The sequence below is a fragment of the Panthera pardus genome, unplaced genomic scaffold (assembly GCF_024362965.1).
Source record: "Panthera pardus isolate Hobbes unplaced genomic scaffold, ASM2436296v1 HiC_scaffold_25, whole genome shotgun sequence".
In the NCBI taxonomy this organism is placed as follows: domain Eukaryota; kingdom Metazoa; phylum Chordata; class Mammalia; order Carnivora; family Felidae; genus Panthera; species Panthera pardus.
In genome coordinates this window covers 49073921-49095702 of record NW_026526821.1, presented here as the reverse complement: position 1 = coordinate 49095702, position 21782 = coordinate 49073921, and the positions used below count along the sequence as shown (strand labels likewise).

The window sequence follows — 21782 nt, the reverse complement described above, 5'->3', positions numbered from 1 at the left end:
TCCCAAATTCACCCCATGGTCCTCACCTGACAGCTTGTGTTCTAAGGCTCCTGGCTGCCCTATCTCTCTCCCTGCCACCCCTCTGCCATTATTTATAGGCAGAAGTTCAATGGACCCATCTTTGAGTACTGTGTTTAGATCCTGCCAGCTAGATGAACCAGGGACTCAGATGCCCCCAGGGCAGAGGGTGTTGCTTGGTGAAGACATGAAACATGCCATGAGGCTTTTTAACAGTCCAGGGGCTGTGGACAGAAAGTCTCATCCTTGACTAGGTGCCTACAGCTGTCTGTGTCCCCAGTGCTGTACACTGGCATATTGCCTGCCAGGCTTTCCAGTGGGAATCCCAGGGCAGCAGCAATATTCACAGTGACTGGGTTTACTGCTCAGGATGTGTGTGTGTGTGTGTGTGTGTGTGTGTGTGTGTGTGTGTGTGTGTTGTGTGTGTCCATGTGAGTGTTAATGTGTGTGTTCATGTCTCTGTGTGTGTGAGTAGGTGTATCTATGTATGTATGTTGGTATGTGACTGCCCATGTAAACATGTGTATGCACATGTTTGCCTATGTATCTGTATGAAGGAATGTGGATGGGAAGGTGGCCTCCATATGTAGAAAATATTGTCTCATAAAAGAAGCTGGACATCCAGTTCTCGGTCAGGGCACCTGCAGGAATCTTGGCCTCCACAGGCAGCTTAGACTTGCCAAGATCACGAACAGGGCTAAGTCACTGCAGGGGAAATGAGAACTAACACAGAAAAGGCTTTTTACATACAACAGGGGGGAAATCCTGACCCAAGGATCAATGCCCCATTCTAGAACAGCAAAGCAATGCCTCTTTTTCATCCCAGAGCCCAGTCATGCCCTGGCACAGGTCTGGCATTAAGGGCAGTGGAAAGTTCAGGGGTGATGTCTCTAGCTGAGAATCCTGGCAGAGAGTCTTATTCCATATTTGCCTCCAATTCTGCAAAACACTCACACCTTGGTACCACTTACCTCATTGATATGACACCCTGGGCCTGCCTGAGGAATGGAAAGCTCTCATCAAAGGCTGCATAAATGGAAATTCATCTTCCAAAGCAGGAACCTGTGCAGTGCATAGGGGAGGGCTCCTTGCACCCATGTCTATAGGTACCAGGACAGAGGAAGCCTGCCCCTTTTCAGCTTGTCACTGGAGTTCCAGGAATGGTCTGGAGCCTGAAGAAGGGTTCAAAGTGGTGATTTATCATCACCCTGCTTAAGTGCTTGTACATCTGGTCTACCTTGTTCTCAACATACCATCAGGCAGTATGAACCGCAATTATGTGACAGTGGACATCAAGCATGGACGAGAAGAATAGTTTCTCCACAAGGCACTGTTTTAAGCACTTTGCAGGTAGGAAGGATAAGAAATATCTGTTTATTTTGGTTTTCCAGTTCAGTGTGAATGCAGAAACTTGCATGATCCAGCTTGGCTAGTGGGTAAGGTTCAAACAAGTGAGTTCAGGTTGTGCAGGCTTTGTGGTGCTTGGACTCAGAAAAAGTGCAGTGCCACCCCCACTTCACTATGTTGGTCAAAGTCAGAAATACAGCCATCTGGATTTTTGAGGGGGGAGAAATGGACTCTACTTGATGGGAGATGTGAGTGTATCACAGTGCAAAGCAGGATATGTGGGGAGATGAGAGGAGTCACTGCAGCCCATTTTTCCAAACAATCTACCACACCTCACAAGGGCAAAATATTACAGAGGGGATAAGATAGGGAGGGGAGGTTGGCATGTGTATGGTCATGCATGCACACACATGTATACATGAACATGTGCGTGTGTGCAGATACATGCATAAACATACCCATATAGGCAGATACATATTCATTTAGCCTCATGCATACCAAGAAGTGTGCTAGACCCTCTGCAAACTTCACGTTGTTTGAGATAACAGCACTTGTCTCCAATTTAGAAGTGAAAAAACTAGAGCATAGAGGTTAAATATGTCAGGAGAGTCATGGACTGGTCCCTTCTGAGCCTGGGTTCTGACCATGTCTCCTTGCAACATTCATTCCAATGAACCCAAAGATGCAGTCGTCTCCAACTCTTGCATTGTTTTATATCTCTGAAGATTTAAATAAAAAGGATGCTCATAATTCATTTTTATTATGTATTACATAAGACAAAATTTAAGCATATTATATTTCTTGACCCCAAATCCAGGTTATATAAGTTTACCTAAGACAAGTAAAACCATATGTAAGAGTCTTCAGCAAGCCTACACTGTTGGCATCTCCAGATGAACAGCTGCTACCCTCCCTTGGCTCAGACCAGGGACAACAGAGGTAGTCATGCTTTTCTGTGCTCCAAATACCCCCATCTCTTCCCCCTACCCACTCCTTTCACCTTAGCTCTTTGCTACCTGGCTGCTTAAAGTGCAGCCCAGGAACCAGCAGCATTGTTATCACCTGACACTTGGTAGGAATGCAGGCTTGCAGGCTCCAGCCCAGACCTGATGAACTAGGGTCTGTGTGCCTGCAAATACCCAGGTGCTTTGTGCATGTATTAGTTTGAGGAATACAGCTTTAACAGATGCTTCAGCAAGCAAAAGTGATTCAGCTGCTCCTTTAATATTATTGACCCAAATCAATTTATATTCTTTACATGATTTGCATGCAAGCCAATTTTTCAATATCCTCAGGTGAACCTACTGTGCAGTCAAGTCTGAGCACCACCTGGACCTGGGCTACTCAGAATGAGGCAACAGCATGAGCTAGGAGCATGGTGTAGGTTCAGGATCCCCCACCCCAGCTTCCTCAGAACCTGCGCTTTACCAGCACCCAGATGTGCTCACTCAAGCTGAGAAGTTCTGCTTGGCCTCAGTCCAGGTTCTCTGCTTGGCTTCCCCAACCCAAGCTCAAGGTTTTCTGCCTCTCTTTTACCTACCTCACTGCCATCCCTCCCCCACACACTATACACAATTTCAGAATCATCAGCAAACCAGTGACTGTTCTTTTTTGTTCAGAAACACACATGTTCTGAACTTCCCACCTTACATCTATCCCATGTGTCTTGGGGTGGGTGACAATCACAGGCTGAGTGGAGAATGCACTCTAGGATATCACTTTGGCCCACCTTCACTTGGAGGCAGGAAAAGCAATTCCTCACCCTTACTCCAGGCATTCCTTTAACCAAGAATGGCTGCAGACATGGTCTAGCCAAAGAAACCTGTGGACAAATGTCTTTGGGGGACTCTGGCCACCTCTCCCACTTCTTGCCTTGATCTCAGATGTGATGTCTTGGGTTGCAGCAGCCATCTGGGACCCAGGAGGATGGCAGAGCTTCAGCCCTGAGTGCACTGAGCTGCTGAGTCAGCCCCTCCCACCTCTAGCATCTTCAGCTAAAAAACTGCTACCTTCCCTTGACTTGGGCCAAATAGCAGAAGCAGTCCTCCTCTCGTAGGCTGGTAGCTCATCAGACTAAGAAACCCCAGTGTTCAGTTCCTGTGTCCCTGCTTTTCTGTTATTCTTGCTGTTTCAGTTTGTGAAACTAAAAGAAACCTCATTTAAAATAGGGTCAAGAGGGGTGCCTGGGTGACTCAGTCGGTTAAGCGTCCGACTTCAGCTCAGGTCATGATCTCGTGGTCCGTGAGTTCAAGCCCCGCATTGGGCTCTGTGCTGACCGCTCAGAGCCTGGAGCCTGTTTCGTATTCTGTGTCTCCCTCTCTCTCTGACCCTCCCCCATTCATGCTCTGTCTCTCTCTGTCTCAAAAATAAATAAATGTTAAAAAATTTTTAAAAAAATTATAAAAAAAATAAAATAGGGTCAAGAGAAAGACTATGGAATGGGAGGAGATATTTGCAAATGACATCTGATAAAGGGTTAGTACCCAAAACATATAAAGAACTTATAAAACTCAACATTCCAAAAACAAATAATTCAATTTAAATATGGGAAGACCACATGAATATACATTTTTCCAAAGAAGACATCCGGATGGCCAACAGACACATGAAAGGATGTTCAATCACTCATCATCAGGGAAATGCAAATCAAAACTACAATGAGATACCACCTCACACCTGTCAGAATAGCTAATATCAAAAATACAAGAAACAAGTGAGGTGAGGATGTGGAGAAGAAGGAACCCTTATGCACTGTTGGTGGGAATGCAAACTGGTGCAACTACCGTGGAAAACAGTATGGAGTTTCCTCAAAATATTAAAAATAAAACTGTCCTCAGATCCAGTAATCACATAACTGGGTATTTACCCCAAAATACAAAAACACTAATTCAAAGTGATATACGTCCCCTTATGTTTATTTCAGCATTATTTACAATAGCCAAATTTTGGAAGCAGCCCAAGTGTCCATCAAGAGATGAATGGATAAAGAAGATATAGTATATATATGCAATGGAATATTATCCAGCCATAAAGAATAATGAAATCTGCCATTTTCAATCACAGAGATGGAGCCAGAGAGTATTATCGTAAGTGAAATAAGTTAGTTACAAAAAGATAAACACCATATGATTTCACTCATATGTAGAATTAAGAAACAAAACAAATGAGCAAGAGTAAAAAATAGAGAAACAAAACAAGAGACACTTTAGAGAATAGATTGATGGTTAACAGTGGGAAGGGGAATGGAGGGATGGGTGAAATATGTTATGGGGATTAAACATTACACTTACCATGATGAAAAAATAAATTAAATTAAATTAAATCTAAAAAGTAAAAAAAAAAATTGCAGACTGGCCACATTATTCTAATAAATGGTAGCATAATCATAATTCTATCTGAACTTGCAAATAGATGATCATTTCCATAATATTTTATTCTTTGTGAAAAACACACAATAATATGGTTTTCACTCAAAGCCCTGGATAAGTTAGAAAATCATAGCATGATGCTTGAGACCTTCCAGTCTTCTACCTCTTCCAGAGTGTCAATACTATAAGTGATAATGTCTATCATGACAAGCCAAACACAATGCAAGACAGTCAGTGCTTTCTGAATTGCCACTCTATTGGGAATCATTTTAGTTTAGCTGTATTTAATAGTTCTAATAGTTATTAACTAGATTCTAGAAAAATAAATACTTGCTCACTGTACAAAAGTATAGAGAACTACTTTTTAATTCTAATGAGGTAATATACTACTTGCATGTTGCCTGACAACTTACAGGCCAACTACCAGAATGCATGTCATCACAAAAAAGAAAAAAATAAATAAAAATAAAATAGAGCCAAGAAGTCAGAAGGGGGAGCACACATGCCCTCCCACCCCTCAATTGCAGACCTCAGGAGGAAGGTACCTTGCATTTTCCATCAGGAAGAAGCCTACTTTACTAGATCCAGAAGGAGTAGGAAAGATTTTCTCCTTGTCCAGCAACAGTCCAGCCAATGAGAAACTGCTACAACTCAGCCAATGAGAAATCATCACTATCCTAAATTCATGTTCCTTCCATGGACTTTCATTAAAGCAGCCCCTCCCAACTTCCTCCTTTTTCTCTATAAAGCAATGGCTCCTCTCCTTTGTCTTTCAGACTTGCCTTTAGTTTGGCCATAGCCTACATGTCTCAAATTACAAGTTTTCTGCCATTCTCAAATAAGCCTATTTTGTTGGTAAAATAACCGGCTCTTTTATTTTCAAGCTTGACAATCTCTAACCTATGTACTCACACAGTTGCAAAAAGAGATCTTTGTATTTTGCACCTCAAAAAAAAGACAAAAAAAATCAAAAAGCAAAAAAGCTAGATCTAAATCAGCTTTGCCACTGATTTATGTATAAATCTAGAGAAGCTATTAGACATACAAGGACATGAAACTTCTAATTCTTTTTCTCACCTTTCCCTTCCATCTCTTGAGTGAAAATACTGGAGAATGATGGAATTGAGCAAAATTCCTAAGACCTAGAATTCACTTACATAATAACTAACGCACTATATAACATGTAATATTGGTGCTATTAACCTATGCCCCAGTTTCTGATTATGGACCTAACAAAACATCACCCTCTAGAATATACTTTTGAGACATAATTTGACACACTAAGAATTGATGTTGATACTGGAAAATAAGTAATGAGGTGTGGAAGAACCCACATACTAAAAAGATGGATCTGGATCATTTGCTGTTGAGAAAGGTTCCACTTTTATCTGTGATCTAAAGACCTACCAAGTCAGTTTGCTTTTAAGTATTTGTGTCAGATCATATTTTCCAAAGATGGACATAACAGTACTTTGCATCCCACAATTACTTCACAATGTCGCTTTGGCACTCCTGTCATTGGGAGGTGGGGGCTCTGTCCCCTTTCCTGAATCTAGGTGGGCTTGTGATTCATGTGTAATTGATGAAATGTGGTGGGAGTGCCATTATGTGCCTCCTGAGGCAGAAAAGTCCACATGACTTATGTCTTCTGCTGGAAGACTCACACTGGAACGCTGAGAAGTCACTGAGGAAGTCCAACATCTTGAGGCCACCATTCTGCAAAGAAGCCCAATACAGCCCACATGGAGAGGCCACATGGAGAGTTCTAGAGCTGCCCAGCTGACTTCCAGCTGCCCAAATTCCCCAATCTCCCAGTGCTAGATACCCTCTGTCTGCACCCTAACAACAGACCAGAATGGGATGCAGGCAGCTGTTCTCTCCCAAACTGTCAACCCTCAGACACTGTGAGCATTTTATGGTGGTAAGTTTTGGGGCAATCTGCATGCAGCAATAGAGAGCCACAGTTGTTTGTGAGCTAATTTGACTGTCTACAGTTTCCCATCCAGTCCTCTAGACCTCAATAAACACTATTGGTGCAGACTAGGTTCTGAGGCCATACAGAAATGCCATATCTGATCTTTGACCCTTATCCTGAACTCTCTGCCTGGAAGATCACTTCTTTCTACTTCTCTGGTCTAATAAGTCTTGATTGAGCCTTGCCAGAATGTCCCCACCCCTTGCTCTGACTGAGGTCTCTTTCCAAGCCCCACAGCCCGTGTACTCACCTGCATCATCTCGCTTGCAGGCATGTAGAGCAAATGAAGCCCCATCCCATTAGACAAGCCATTGAAGGTACAGTGAAGGTCCCCAAATTTTCCTCTTCTCTCTGACATTTAACACAAGATAGAGTGCATGGTAGGCACTTGAGATATGTTGAATGAACTACTTCTAAACAGTCTACACGGTTGTGGGGCATAGAGCCATGGGAGAGGGCTTGCATGAGTGTGCACAGAAAGGATGAGAACTCACTCAAGCTGGGGATGGTGGGCAGGAGAACAGAAAAGCTTTTGCCAGAGGAGGGCATGGGGTTGAGTGGAAATCAAGGAAGGCCAAACATGGACTGAGTACCTCCTACTGGGTGCCAGGCTCCAGGCACAGGGTATAGGAGTACAAAATAACGTCTTTTCTGATTTTTTAGTTTTTTCAAACAGTAATAATTAATCAATAAGAACATTAGAAAAGTACATAAAGAAAGAAAAATCTGCATATAATGTTGGGGCCTCTTCTCTAATCTTCCCCAAATACATATGCATTTTTCTCCCTCTACATGTAAGTACATGTGGTTTTGAGTCCTGCTTTATCACTGTAACCTGAGCATGCATCACTCGCTCTGCATACCTTTTACTCCACTCCTAGGAGGCCCTAGGTTTCCCACTTCCCCCAAAGTGTGTATGAACATGTAACTAAAAAGCTTTATCCAGACCTCTTATTTCCATAGGATAGATTTTTGTTTAATTTTTTATTGTAAAGGCAACACATTTACTTTTGTAAATTTAAACTATACCAATGTATAAAGTAAAAAATGAAAGTTCCTACTTCTGCCCTATTCCTCATAGCTATGTACTATTAATAATTTGGGGAATAGCCTTCCAGCAATTTTTGAAGGAATATACAAACTATCCCCCCCCACACACACACACAGCATAACACATTCACATAATTTTTAACATATTTTCTCTAGATTTCTATCTTTATTAGCCTATCATGGACATGCATCCATACAAATAGATACCAGGCATGGCCCTGGTCAATGAACCAAGTACTGAGTTTATCTTATTATTTATTGGAAGAACATCATTTCTACATGATATTTAATCCCTTCATGACAAGCATTTAGGGTTTTTTTCCCTGATATTTATTACTTCAGGTGCACATGTGCATGTTTTGCAGGTACCTTAGAACTGCAGCTTAATGGGTTCATGCATGGGGTCCAGGAGGTAACAGAAGGACCTGGATGAACATGTCAAATAGCTTTTGAGATAAGGGCTGACTCAGCTCTCCTGCACAGAGAATCAGAGAGCCCATGTTTTCTTCAGGCATCCTTACTGACCTGAGCAGCACCATCTTTGAATCCACACAATTGTTTTCGAAGGAAGATATGTCTTCCGAAACTAAATTTTCTATTTTCACAGTTATAACTAAGGATAAACACTTTTGCATACATTTATATATCAGTCATTCCCATTTCATCTCAACTTTTTCTCCATGGCACATGCTCAGTTTTCGATGAAGTTGTTTGGTTTCTTATTGCTTACTCTGCAAGGATTAAGCATTGTTACATTTGTCATAAATGTTTATTTCCAGGCTATTTTATGCTTTTTAAATTTCACTTACAGTGTTTATTGCACAGAATGAGTAACATATATTTGGTTATTCTTTATCAATATTCTCATTTGGAAATGCTACTAAGACATTCAACTGTAGGCTGAATTTATTTATGCTTTTTATATTTATTTATCGATGTTTCTCTTTATATTCACTCAGAAATTTTCATAATGTGGAGGGATATAATTTGACTGTATATCCAAACAGCCAACTTCCTACATGCCAGTTGTTGATCAATCCAGCTCTTTCCGATTGCCATGCTGCCTTTGCCAATACAATAAGCTCTTGGGATCGGAATCTATTCCAGAGTTCTCTATCTTACCTATAATGGCAAACTGAATGTGGTCACAAATTCTTTGACACGTCTCTCTTTAGGAAGTTGGATCTAAGTCACCTCTTCTTTAATATGGGCTAGTTTAGAGACTCACCTATTAAAACAAAATGGAGTTGGGCTGAATAAGCCTGTACTCTGTGCCTCATTCATGCTCACTCTTGGAGCGCCAGCTAAGGCACATGAAATCTACCTTGAGTCTGCCATGCTGTGAGGAAGCTCCAGACAAAGGCTAGGTGTACGCACTCCAGGTGACAGTCCCATCTGGGTTTAGCCTTCAAGTGAGCCCAGCCCAGGCACCTGCAATATAGAGCAAAGAAGCCCCAGTGACTTCAGCCCCAGCCATCAGTCTTCAGAGCTGAAGCCCCAAACATTATGGAGCAGATACAAAGCATCTCTGCTGTGCTGTGCCTTTTCTGGATTTCTGACCCACGTATCCATGAGCACAAAATTCTGGAGGCAGTTTGTTATGAACAATAGATAACTAGAACAGTCTGTCAATTATTTGCTAGTAATTAGAACCTTAGAGCTCCAATGAATGTGAGATTGTTTTTATTGTGATAAAAACATAATGGTAGGTGCACCTGGGTGACTCAGTTAAGTGTCCAACTCGATTTCAGCTCATGACTTGTGAGTTTGTAACTTGTAAGTCTCATGACTTGTGAGTTTGAGCCCCGTGTCAGTCTCTGTGCTAATGGTATGGAGCCTGCTTGGGATCCTCTCTCTCTGTCTCTCTCTGCCCCTCCCCTGCTCTCTCTCTCTCTCTCTTTCAAATAAATAAAATAAACATAAAAAAAAGACATAACACAAAATTTACCATCTTAACCATTTTCATGTGTACAGTTCAATAGTGTTATATTCATATTGTGAATCAGATGTCCAGAATTTATTTTTGTGGCACTGACTCCCCACCCCGCCCCCCACTTCCCACACCGAACTTTCTTCTGTACTCTATCCTTTATTTGCATTTTGTAGTAACTCCATGAAGGAGGCAGGTAGGTACCCTCACCATTTTACAGATGAGAAAGAACCAGACTCAATGTCCTCATCTTGTCCCCTGGGATCTTAAGTGACAGGCATCTGGATCATCTGGTACCAGAGAGCCCACAGATCTTGCCCAGAGATGGAGTAATCAGCCTGATAAGCAGCCAAGCAACTAGTCTCACCATTGTGGGTTTTTAAATTGAGATATAATTGACATATAACATTATGTTAGTTTCAGGTGTATAACATAATGATTCAATATTTACATTTATTATAAAATAACCTCAATAAGTCTAGTTAACATCCATCACCATGCATTCTTGCACTTTATTTTCTTGTGATGAGAACTTTTAAGATGTCTTAGCAACTTTCAAATATTCAACATAGTATTATTAACTATAGCCACCATGCTGCACATTACATCCCCAGGACTTATTGATTTTATAACTGGAACTTTTTACTTTTTGACCCTCTTCATCCATTTACCCCACCACCCCCCCTCCTCCTCTGACAACCACCAATCTGTTTTCAGCATCTATAAGTTCAGTGTTTGTTTCTTAGGGAGTTTAGTTTTTGTTTTTGTTTTTGTTTTTAGATTTCACATACAAGTGATACCATACAGTATTTGTTTTTCTTATTCCACCTACCATAATTCTCTCAAGTTTCATCCATGTTATTGCAAATGGCAGGATTTCCTTTTTTATGGCTGAATAATATTCGTGTGTGTGTGTAACAAATTCTTTATTTATTCACTGATGGACACTTAAGTTGCTTTCTAATGCTTAAATGCACATGGAGATACATATATCTTTTTGAGTTATAACCTAATTTTCTTTGGACAAATACCCAGAAGTGGAATTGGTTGATTATGTGGTTCTATTATTTATTTATTTATTTATTTATTTTTATTTTTTGAGGACCTCCAAACTGCTTCCTATAGTAGTTGCACTAATTTACATTCCCACCAATACTGCACAGGGGTTCTCTTCTCCACATGCTATTTTTTGTTTTTTGTTTTTTGTTTTTTTTGGTAATGGCAATTCTATTAGGTGTGAGGTGATATCTCATAATGGATTTGATTTATATTTCCCTGATCATTAGTGATGTTGAGCAACTTTTCAGGTACCTGTTGATCATCTGTATCTCTTCTTTGGAAAAGTGTCCATTTTTTAAATTTTTTAAATTTACATCCAAATTAGTTAGCATATAGTGCAACGATGATTTCAGGAGTAGATTACTTAATGCCCCTTACCCATTCAGCCCATCCCCTCTCCCACAACCCCTCCAGTAACCCTCTGTTTGTTCTCCATATTTAAGAGTAATTTCTGTTTTGTCCCCCTCCCTGCCTGTTTTTATATTATTTTTGCTTCCCTTCCCTTATGTTCATCTGTTTTGTATCTTAAAGTCCTCATATGAGTGAAGTCATATGATATTTGTCTTTCTCTAAGTTTGCTTAACATAATACCCTCTAGTTTCATCCACGTAGTTGCAAATGGAAATATTTCATTCTTTTTGATTGCCAAGTAATACTCCAGTGTGTGTGTGTGTGTGTGTGTGTGTGTGTGTGTATCTCACATCTTCTTTATCCATTCATCCATTGATGGATATTTGGGCTCTTTCCATACTTTGGCTATTGTTGATAGTGCTGCTATAAACATGGGGGTGCATGTGCCCCTTCAAAACAGTATATCTGTATCTCTTGGATAAATACCTAGTAGTGCAATTGCTGGGATGTAGGGTAGTTCTATTTTTAATTTTTTGAGGAACCTCCACACTGTTTTCCAGAGTGGCTGCACCAGCTTGCATTTCCACCAGTAGTGCAAAAGAGATCCTCTTTCTCTGCATCCTCGCCAACCTCTGTTGTTGCCTGAGTTGTTAATGTTAGCCATTGTGACAGGTGTAAGGTGGTATCTCATTATGGTTTTGATTTGTATTTTCCTGATGATGAGTGATGTTGACCATTTTCTCGTGTGTTGGTTGGCCATCTGGATGTCTTCTTTGGAGAGGTGTCTATTCATGTCTTTTGCCCATTTCTTCACTGGATCATTTGCTTTTTGGGTGTTGAGTTTGATAAGTTCTTTATAGATTTTGGATACTAACCCTTTATGTGATATGCCTTTTGCAAAAATGTCCATTTTTAATCAAATTGTTTTTGTTGTTGCTGTTGAATTTTATGAGTCCTTTGTATATTTTGAGTATTAACTCCTTATCAGATATATGATTTACAAAACTTCTCTCCCATTTGGTAGGCTTCTTTTTAATTTTGTTGATGATTTCCTTTACTGTGAAGAAGCTTTTAAGTTTGATATAGTTCCACTTATTAATATTTGCTTTTGTTGACTTTGCTTTTGGTGTCAAATCCAAAAATCATTGCCAAGACCAATGTAAAGGAGGTGACTAACTGCATTTTATTCTAGAAATTTTGTAGTTTCAGGTCTTATGTTCACATCTTTTGCCCATTTTGAGTTAATTCCTCTGTATGGCATAAGACAGTGGTCTAGTTTTCCCAACAACACCTACTGAAGAGACAGTTCTTTAGCCATTATATATTCTTGGTTACTTTGTCATAATTAATGGACCAAATATTTATTTCTGGGCTCTCTATTCTGTTCCATTGATCTATGCATTTTTGTAGCAATATCATACTGTTTTAATTATTATAGATTTTGTAATAGGGCTTGAAATCAGGAAGCATGATGTTTCCAGCTTTGTTCCTTTCTCAAGATTATTTTGGCTATTCAGGTCCTTTTGTAGTTCCATAGAAATTTGAGGATTGTTTGTTCTCTATGTGAAAAATGCCATTGGAATTTGATAGGGAGTACATTGAATCTGTAGATTGCTTTGTGTAGTATGGACATTTTAACAATACTAATTTTTTCAATCCATGTGCACAAAGTATCTTTCCATTTATTTGTGTCTTTTTCAATTTCTATCATCAATGTCTTATAGTTTTTAGTGTACTTATCTTTCACCTCCTTGCTTAAATTTATTCATAGGCATTTTATCCTTTTTGATGCAATTGTAAATCAACTTTTTTCTTAATTTCTATTTCTTATAGTTTGTTATTAGTATATAGAAAAGAAACAGATTTTTGTATATCAATTTTTGTATCCTACAACTTTACTGATTTTGTGTGTGTGTGTGTGTGTGTGTGTGTGTGTGTGTGTAGGATTTAGTGTTTTCCATATATGATATCATGTCACCTGCAAGTAGTGACAGTTTTACTTCTTCCCAGTTTGGATGTCTTTTATTTCTTTTTCTTGTCTAATTGCTCTTGTTAGAACATCCGCTATATTGAATAAAAGTGGTGAGAATGGGAATCTCTGTCTTGTTCCTTATCTTAGAGGAAAAGTTTTCAGGTTTTCACTGTTAAGTATGATGTTAGCTGTGGACTCATCATATATGGTCTTTATTATGTTGAAATATGTTCCACCTACACCCATTTTGTTGAGAGGTTTTATCATAAATGGATGTTAAATTTTGACAAATGCATCTGCATTTTCGGCATCTATTTAGATGATCATATAATTTTTCTCCTTCATTTTGTTAATGTAATGTATCACATTGATTTGCAGATGCTGAACCATCCTTGCATCCCAGGAATAAATCCCACTCAATCATGGTGTATGATTCTTTAAATGTATTGTTGAAGTCAATTTGCTAGTATTCTGCTGAGGATTTTTGCCTCTAAGATCATCAGGGATATTGTGAGTTTCTTCTTGTGGCATCCTTGTCTAGTTTTGGCATCGGGTAGTGTTGGCCTTATACAATCAGTTTGGAAGTGTTCCCCCTCTTCTTTTTTTGGAAGAGTTTGGGAAGTACTGGTATTAATTATTCTTAAAGTTTGGTAGAATTATCAGTGAAGTCATCTGGTCTTGGACTTCTGCTTTTTGGGAGATTCTAGAATCTTTTCATTTCACAAATCTGTAACTCCATATCCATTAAACAATTCTTCCTCTTCCTTGCCCCCATGTCCTAGTAACCATTGATCTATATTTTGTATTTATATATTTACTCTTTTGGGAACCTCACATAAACAGAATCGTACAATATTTGTCTTTTTATGACTGGCTTATTTCACTTCTTATAAATCCTCAAAGTTCATCCATGTTGTAGCATGTGTCAGAATTTTCCTCCTTCTTAAGGCTAAATAATATTCCATTGCATGCCTATACCATATCCTTTTATTTTTTTTAAATTTTTTAAATTTAACTTTTAGTTAACATACAGTGCAACATTGATTTCAGGAGTAGAATTCAGTCATTCATCATTTACATAGAACACAGTGATCATCACAAGTGTCTTCCTTAATACCCATCACCCATCTAGCCCATCCCCCCCACCTCCCACCTCCACCCACCTCCCTCCATCAACTCTCAGCTTGTTCTCTATCATTAAGAATATCTTGTGGTTTGTTTCCTTCTCTCCTCTCTGCCCCATATCCCATATGTCCATCTGTTTTGTTTCTTAGATTTCACATATCAGTGAAATCATATGGTATTTGTCTTTCTCTGATTGACTTATTTCTCCTAGCGTAATACATTCTAGCTCCATCCACGTCATTACAAATGACAAGATTTCATTTTTTCTGATGGTTGAGTAACATTCCATTGTGTGTGTATATGTATATGTGTGTGTGTATTGTGTATATATATATATATATACAGTATTGTGTATATATATATATATATATATATATATATATATATATATATATACACAGTTTTTTGAGGAACCTGTATATTGTTCTCCAGTGTGGCTATACCAGTTTGCATTTCAACCAAAAGTGCAAGATGGTTCCCCTTTGTCTGCATCCTTGCCAACACTTGTTTCTTGTGTTGTTAATTTTAGCCATTCCAACACGTGTGAGGTGGTATCTCATTGTATACCCACCACACTCTTTTAAATCAATTCATCTATCAATGGACATTTGGGCTGCATACTTGGACTCTACCTCTTGGCTCTCGTGAATAACACTGCTATTAACATGATTATCCAAATATCTCTTCAAGATTGTGCTTTCAATTCTTTAGGAAATATACTTAGAAACGAGATTGCTGGATCATATTGTAATTCCATGTTGATTTTTTTGAGGAACCTCCATACTATTTTCCATAACAACTGCACCATTTTACAGTCCCACCAGCAATGTACAAGACTTCCAATTCCTCCACGACCTCACCAACACTTATTATTTGCTTTTTTAAAATTTTATGATAGACATCCTAATGGGTATAGTTTTGATGCTCAGTTTCATTATCTGGGAGGATAAGCCCTCCTTCATTCCTCTACACTTAAATAAACTTAGCATCACAGCCTGATTATTCTTTCATGAGGTTTTGAATAATTGTGTGAAGTTCAAAAGGCAATTATAACATCAGGATTCTGATTGAAATGGTATTAAACTTGTAAATTAACTTGGTGAAAATAATGTCATCTTGTTACTATTGAGTGTTCTTATCCCAGAGCATTGTGTTTCTCTCCATTTATTCAAATCTTCCCTTATTCCATGAGTAAAATTCTACAGTTATTTTGTATGGTTCCACATATTTCTTGCCAAAATTATTTCCAGGTATCTCTTACTTTGGTTGTTTTGCTCATGCCACACCAGAATGGGGTAGGCCCAGGTAACAAGGAACCCAGAGGCAGGGACACTGAACTTTGAAGGAAAGGCACCAGGTATGGCCAAGCTGAGCCTTGAAGATTAGCAGGAGGTGACAACCAACATGGGGAGAGGCGTGAAAACATGTGGTATGTTGGTGGGAGCATGAATGGCCAGTGTTATAGGAACTTATGGAGTTGGGGAAGAAGCTGGAGGGTGGACAGGACTGTCATGGACAGCTTGCTATCCTCCCCAGGCAGCCTTCCTATTTAACTGGAGATGAGAAGCCAATGAAGGCTTTCGAGATGAGATGTGAATTTTAGAAAGCTAATTCTTCCAACAGTCCTGGAGACTGGAAATGAGAAGCACATGGGAGCAGGTAATGAGACCTTGCAGGAAGCTGCTGAGAGCACCTGGAAGAAGGTGAATGTCCAGATGGAGCTAATGGTGGAAGATATGCAAGGGAGAGGTAAAAAATATTGAGAAGGTAAGAAATCTGGTGGCAAGGAAGAGGTAGGAGCCTAAGAGGTGAGCAATTTTCTGGATATCTAGGTTGCTGTGTGTCATCACCAGAGGAAGGGCATGGGCAGGGAGCGTGAGGGCCTGGGGAAGGCAGAGGGAGGTTCTCTGCGGCAGACGTCCCCAAGTGAGATGCTAGTGGGCATGTGGATAGACAAGGCTGAGCCTTGGGAGGGTTTAGGAATAGAGAAAGAAATCTGGGAGCCAGCTGCATATAAATCACAGTCAAAAGCAAGACCACAGGACAGTTTAGTTAGAGTATGGGGAGTATGAAAAACAGTGGGCTCTTGCCAGGGCTCAGCCCATTCTGCCAGAAAAGGCCTGGTCAGTGAAATCAAGGAGGGTAAAAGAGGGGAAGGAGGAGTCAGAAAAGAGGGAAGTGCACCATCAGGACTATGCCCCCAAGACACCTTCCAGGGCTAAGCCACACCACAGTGCAGACAGAGTCCCTTTGATTTGTGCCACAAGAAACAATGGAGTTCATCTGTGTTTCATTCTCTAATAAAGGCACCAACTTGGTCCTAAGGAGGGAAACATAAGCAATGGATAGAGTCCAACTCACCAAAATATATTCCTGAAATATATAGTTCTGAATACAAATGCCAGGAAGACCAGCATTTCTGGGTAGCATCGAAGGAGACAGGACAGTTGTATCTTCTGGGAAAAGCCTTGAGTGCCCACAAGGTCTCACTAGGCAATCTGCTATCCTGTTTAGTTTATTTTTATGTTCTCTATAAATGTCTGGGGCCCATGGCATTTAGAGGGAATGGGTTCCCCCTCTCTCCCACCCCACCCCCCCGCCACCCTGACTGCTGTATATTCTGCAGGAGATTTCTGTTCTGAACTTTTCTGGGCACACAACTTCCTGGTCTGGCCCAACCCAACTTCCCCTTCCCCCACACCGTGGGTCACAGTTTGCTGACATGCTCTGGGCACTGTCCTCCAAGGAAACTATCAAAAAGCACAGATGGAGAAATGACCTAATTACATTTGTCCTCCTTGGTCTTTGCTGCAAAATGGAAGTTTCTGTCTCTGTTTGTCTGTCCAACTATTGCATAGGATATGTTATTGTCTTAGGACAATACATCAGATACTAGCAATGCAAAACAACAACAACAACAACAAATACCTGAGTATCATGTGTGAGAAAACATGAACTTTGGAGACAAACACAGAAATAAATAAACCCTGATAAACTCTGTCCATGCCCAGAGGCCCTACAACCAGCAGTGACATTACAGAGCAGGTTGAGTAATCCCTCTGAGTCTCATCCCACCAAGTGTATAATGGGGGCATCTCAGGAGGTTGCTAAGGAAATGAAATGGAATAATACACATGTTTCAAATCTTCATCCTTCCCCTGCCTTCTCTTCCCTTCCTCTTCTTTCCTGGGAGAGAGGCACAGACAGTACAAGACGGCACAAGCAGTAGGAGGCATCCATTGGTTATCCTGATAATCCTCATGACAAGCTCCAAAAAAGCTCTGTAAGCCTGAATCTGGCCCTTCAGACCTGAGCTTACTCTGCTTCTGCAAATACATTCACTTCCCTAAATTTCATCTGGAAAACAGAAGGATGAGGCTTCTCCTTTCAATGTAGATGGCCCCACTTTATGTGTGGTGCAACACCTCCCCTCAGAGAGAAATGTAAAGTGGAGGTCCACCACTCGTGGAGTGGTGTCCAGATCTAGTCCTGAGAGCCAAATCCTGAAGTCAGGAAGGCTAGAAGACTGCATTGGTGTCATAGGTCCAGATGGGCCAGCCCCTGGCATCTGGAATATCTGCAGCCATACAGAAGTGAGGTCATTCATCAGTCTGGAATGGTCCAGGGTTCAGCTTTCATGAGCCCCTGCATCACTCACCCCTCACTACCAGACAGCTTCAATTTCCACTGAAGTGCTAATGCCCCAGAGCCCGTGGCTGCCTCCAGCTCCTCCTCTGGTGCCCAAGACACACTGTAGTCAAGGGGAAGTGGGATGCTATGTGCTCCATTGAGACTCACTGTCTCCCATTCTCCCTGATGGTCAGACATCTGCCACCAGCCACAAGCACAGTCTGGAAACTCATGGTCATCATGGAGTGCTTCTTCTGCTCCTAAAGTAGGCCCATTTCACCTTGACACTGCCACTCCCCAGTCTCTGGCATGCAGAGAGCACACATACATACATACATACATAGTCCTCTGGCCCCTCACCTGGAATATGAAGAGACCCCTTCCAGGTCTGAGGATGAAATTCCCAGGGAGGCCACATGGCTTTCTCCTGGGAGCTGACAAGGCAAGCCCAGGAGCTTCAATCCTGAGTTTGGGGTTGCCTGTCAGGAGCATAGAAGCTTGAGACTGTGGAACCTAGGGCTAGAGTCAGGGACTGTGGTATGGGAAGGCCCTCAAAAGTTACCAGAAGGATCTACTGGTTCATCTAGGTGCCTGAGGGCCGAGGGTCCCTCTCACCAGGCAAAGCTTCTCCAGCCCTAGAAGTAAGCCTAAAATTAGATGTAACTTGCAATTCTAAATTGGACTAGGCAATTGACTATTTGAAGGACACCAGAAAGTTTTCCCGGTCCCAATGGATATTAGAATAGCTACAGAACAAGACATGGGGAGGTAGGGGAGTTCTACATGGGTTATAGCACAGCTAACTCATCTCTTCTCAAGGGGTCACCAGGAAGTCCCTTGCTCACACCATCTGTGAGTTTGGTTGCTACAGTGCTGGGTGCACAGAGCAACTGGAGACAGGCAGTGCTGAACTCTGAGTGGGAAATAATGGCAGCAGACCATCAACGGGAGGTAGTCTTTGCTTGCAAAGGAGCTTCCAATTGCGGGAAGGCAAAAAGGAAGGGAGGAAGGAGGTGCAAGCCAGGTGTGGTATTATAAGCATGACCTTTCCAAAATAGAATGCTGGTGTCATGAAGTTATCAAACATGGCAAAACATCTCTTCTCTGGAAAAGAAAGAGGGTCTGTGAGGCTGGACCATGGCCAAACACTAACCAAGAGAAGGCATCACCATGCTGTTCACACCTTGCACCAGGGACACTCACTGTGTTGATACATACTATGTGGTCCTGTTGGCCTGCAATGAACAACAGAGTAATTACTGGAATCTGGATTGCAAATATATGTTTGGGACCCAAGAATCTGAAGTACATACTTTTCCTGGAAAGGTACTTGGCAATTCAGTTACTCAAGGCCTACTATCAGGACAGGAAACTACATTGTTCTGCACATTTTGAATCAACACATATATTTTTCCTTGTGCTTTAGAATAGACTGTGATGTTCCAAAATATATTCAATGCTCCTATTCACAATTAATATACCTACACCAAGAACATTCAGATTAGCAATTGTGCCAATGAATATTATGCAAGAGGACCCCAACAAGAAGGGTCACAGGGCATGACAGAAGGACCAAGACCATCAAAACAGTGACCACCGTCTTCCTTATTCTGAGTTAGTGAGTGGGACATGGTTGCAGGTTGCATGGCCCTTAGAGCCCAGATGCAGTTACAAGAAATTTCCAAAAAGAACCCCAATGATCTAATTCTGAATAAAGAACAACAAAGCAGTTGCCCCTGTGCAAAGGTGGGACCCTTATGTTCGCGGCTTAAAAAAAAAATCAATATAAGAATAAAAGGAAGAGAATGAACTTAAAAATAACAAAACAGATAATTCCCCTTTACTTAAAATTGGCTTTCAGCGGAAATCCATCTTTGTAAGGGAATTTAGAGTACTGTACTATGTGGCAGTACTGATAATGAATGTGCTGTGTCTCTGGGTTTAGTGTATGAAAGAAAAGCTGTGGGACAGTATGCCCATTAATTAATCCGCTCATGGTTCTTTGTGGAGGAACTGCTTTTATACCAAAGAGAATTATGGGAAAGGAAAGAGATTGGGGGAGAAAAGTGAAAATAGGATTGCATGCAGGCAAGGGATGCTGGAACGCATTTCAGGACTGGGCTGGGAGTGAAAGGACTGACCAGTGCAGGGTCCTGTCCACTGTCTGTGCGCATGCAGGGGCTACAGGAGACCTGGTGCTCTTAAAATACATCTGTGAATGTCTGAGTGGCTCTCAAAATACGTACACAAATGTCTGAGCTACTAGCACAGGCCATACCCTGAGGTTAGACGGTGCATCCTGTTTACCTGTCACATCTCAACTTTTCTGACTGCCATACAGGACACAGCCCCATTATCCCAACTGGTAAGCATAAGGTCCCTTCTACAGGAAACGTTTAGGGGCTAATGCTCAGATTTCAGGTATTAAGGTTGCCTTCAGAAATGCTCTCCCTGACCCCTGGTTTCACTTTTTGCAGTTTTATTTACAAACCATCAACTGAGGTCCAGAAGTAGATGACCCTCTCATACTGACATATAGTGAGAAGGTCAACGGTAGCCTCCATCACAATGCCTACACCATTCACCTCACTTCATCTCATCACCTGGGCATGTTATCATCTCACATCATCACAACAAGGGTGAGTACAGTTCGGTAAGATATTTTGAGAGAGAGAGACCACATCCACATAACTGTTATTACAGTATGTTTTTATAAATCTTCTGTTTTACTATTAGCTATTGTTGTTAATCTCTTCTTGTACCTAACTGATAAATTAAACTTTACCATAGATATGTATGGAATGTATGTATAAGAAAAAAGGAGTATATAGAGGACTTGGTACTATTCACTGTTTCAGGCATCCACTGGGTGTCTTGGAACACATCCCCTGCAGATAAGGGAGGACTGTATTTAAAGGCAATTTTAGACACTGCAAATAACAAAAGAATTAGTAGCCATCAATGGTAGGATGAGTTAGGCATCCTTGAGGTCCATTCCAATGCCACACAGAACCTGAGCCTACCACTCAGCAATACTACAGGGTTTGCTAATCCTGTCCCAGGACTTAATCCCATTAGGACCCCAAAAACAAACCCTCTTACTTCAAACATCTACACCAGCTATAAGTCTATGCCACGAAGGTCTGAGGATAAGGTCATAAGAATAAGTAAAAAACTGCATATTGTACACATGGCAGAAAGGTGAGTTTATGTAACATTTTTTTCTTTGCTTCCCTAAGCAGAGGTGAAGCTCTAGGATATTTGAGGTAAAATATATTTTTCTCTTTCAGAAGTATCTTTAATTTAAAGTTGAGGCAATGGAATACAATGCTTGTAGTTCTGACATCTGAAATGTTTGTTTTTTGGTTTGTTTACAACAATGACATTCCCCATTCTAGAAGATTAAAAAGGGACAGATGGAAGATACATGTGAAAGTAGTTACCCAATGAGGTCGAAGGCTTGAGAAGCAAAAATTTTTTTAAAGAGGAATTTAGAGGCAACTGGGTAGCTAAGTCGGTTAAGCATCTGACTCTTGATTTTGGTTCAGGTTATGATCTCACCGTTCATGAGATCAAGCCCTGAGTCAGGCTCAGCACTAATAGTGTGGAGCCTGCTTGGGATTCTCTCCCCAACATCCTCTCTCTGTCCCTCCCCTGCTTGCTCTCTCTCTCTCTCTCTCTCTCTCACACACACACACACACACACACACACACACACAGAATAAATAAATAAACATTAATAAGATAAAATAAGAATTTAAACTAAGCGGGCCCTTTCTGAGAGACTCACCATGCAATCAGTAAATCACTCTGTTTCCTCTTCCTCGGAGTCACACGCCCTAAATGCCATCACATTATGGCATTATCAAGATATAAGTTTCAAATATCTTTGAACATCTTGAGAATCAATTGAGAACTAAAAACTCAAAATGTTTCACACTGACTGAACATTGATTT

At 40.8% G+C, this 21782-nt stretch overlaps 1 protein-coding gene across 11 annotated transcripts in view; it reads right to left on the bottom strand.

Moving 5' to 3' along the window:
* SYNDIG1 (synapse differentiation inducing 1) overlaps positions 1–21782 on the bottom strand; it is a 180717-nt gene that overhangs the window by 153939 nt on the left and 4996 nt on the right. Inside the window, exons 1-2 of one of the 11 annotated variants that reach the window (XM_019462335.2) lie at positions 8987–9001; positions 6959–7059 (exon numbers count right to left, since the gene is read on the bottom strand). The exons of 8 other annotated variants lie outside the window; for them this stretch is intronic. The gene's annotated coding sequence lies outside the window, so the exon portion shown is untranslated. Of the gene's footprint in view, positions 1–6958; positions 7060–8986; positions 9190–21782 lie in introns of those variants that run through there. 2 more of the 11 variants (XM_053890477.1, XM_019462336.2) reach the window with 2 other exon arrangements.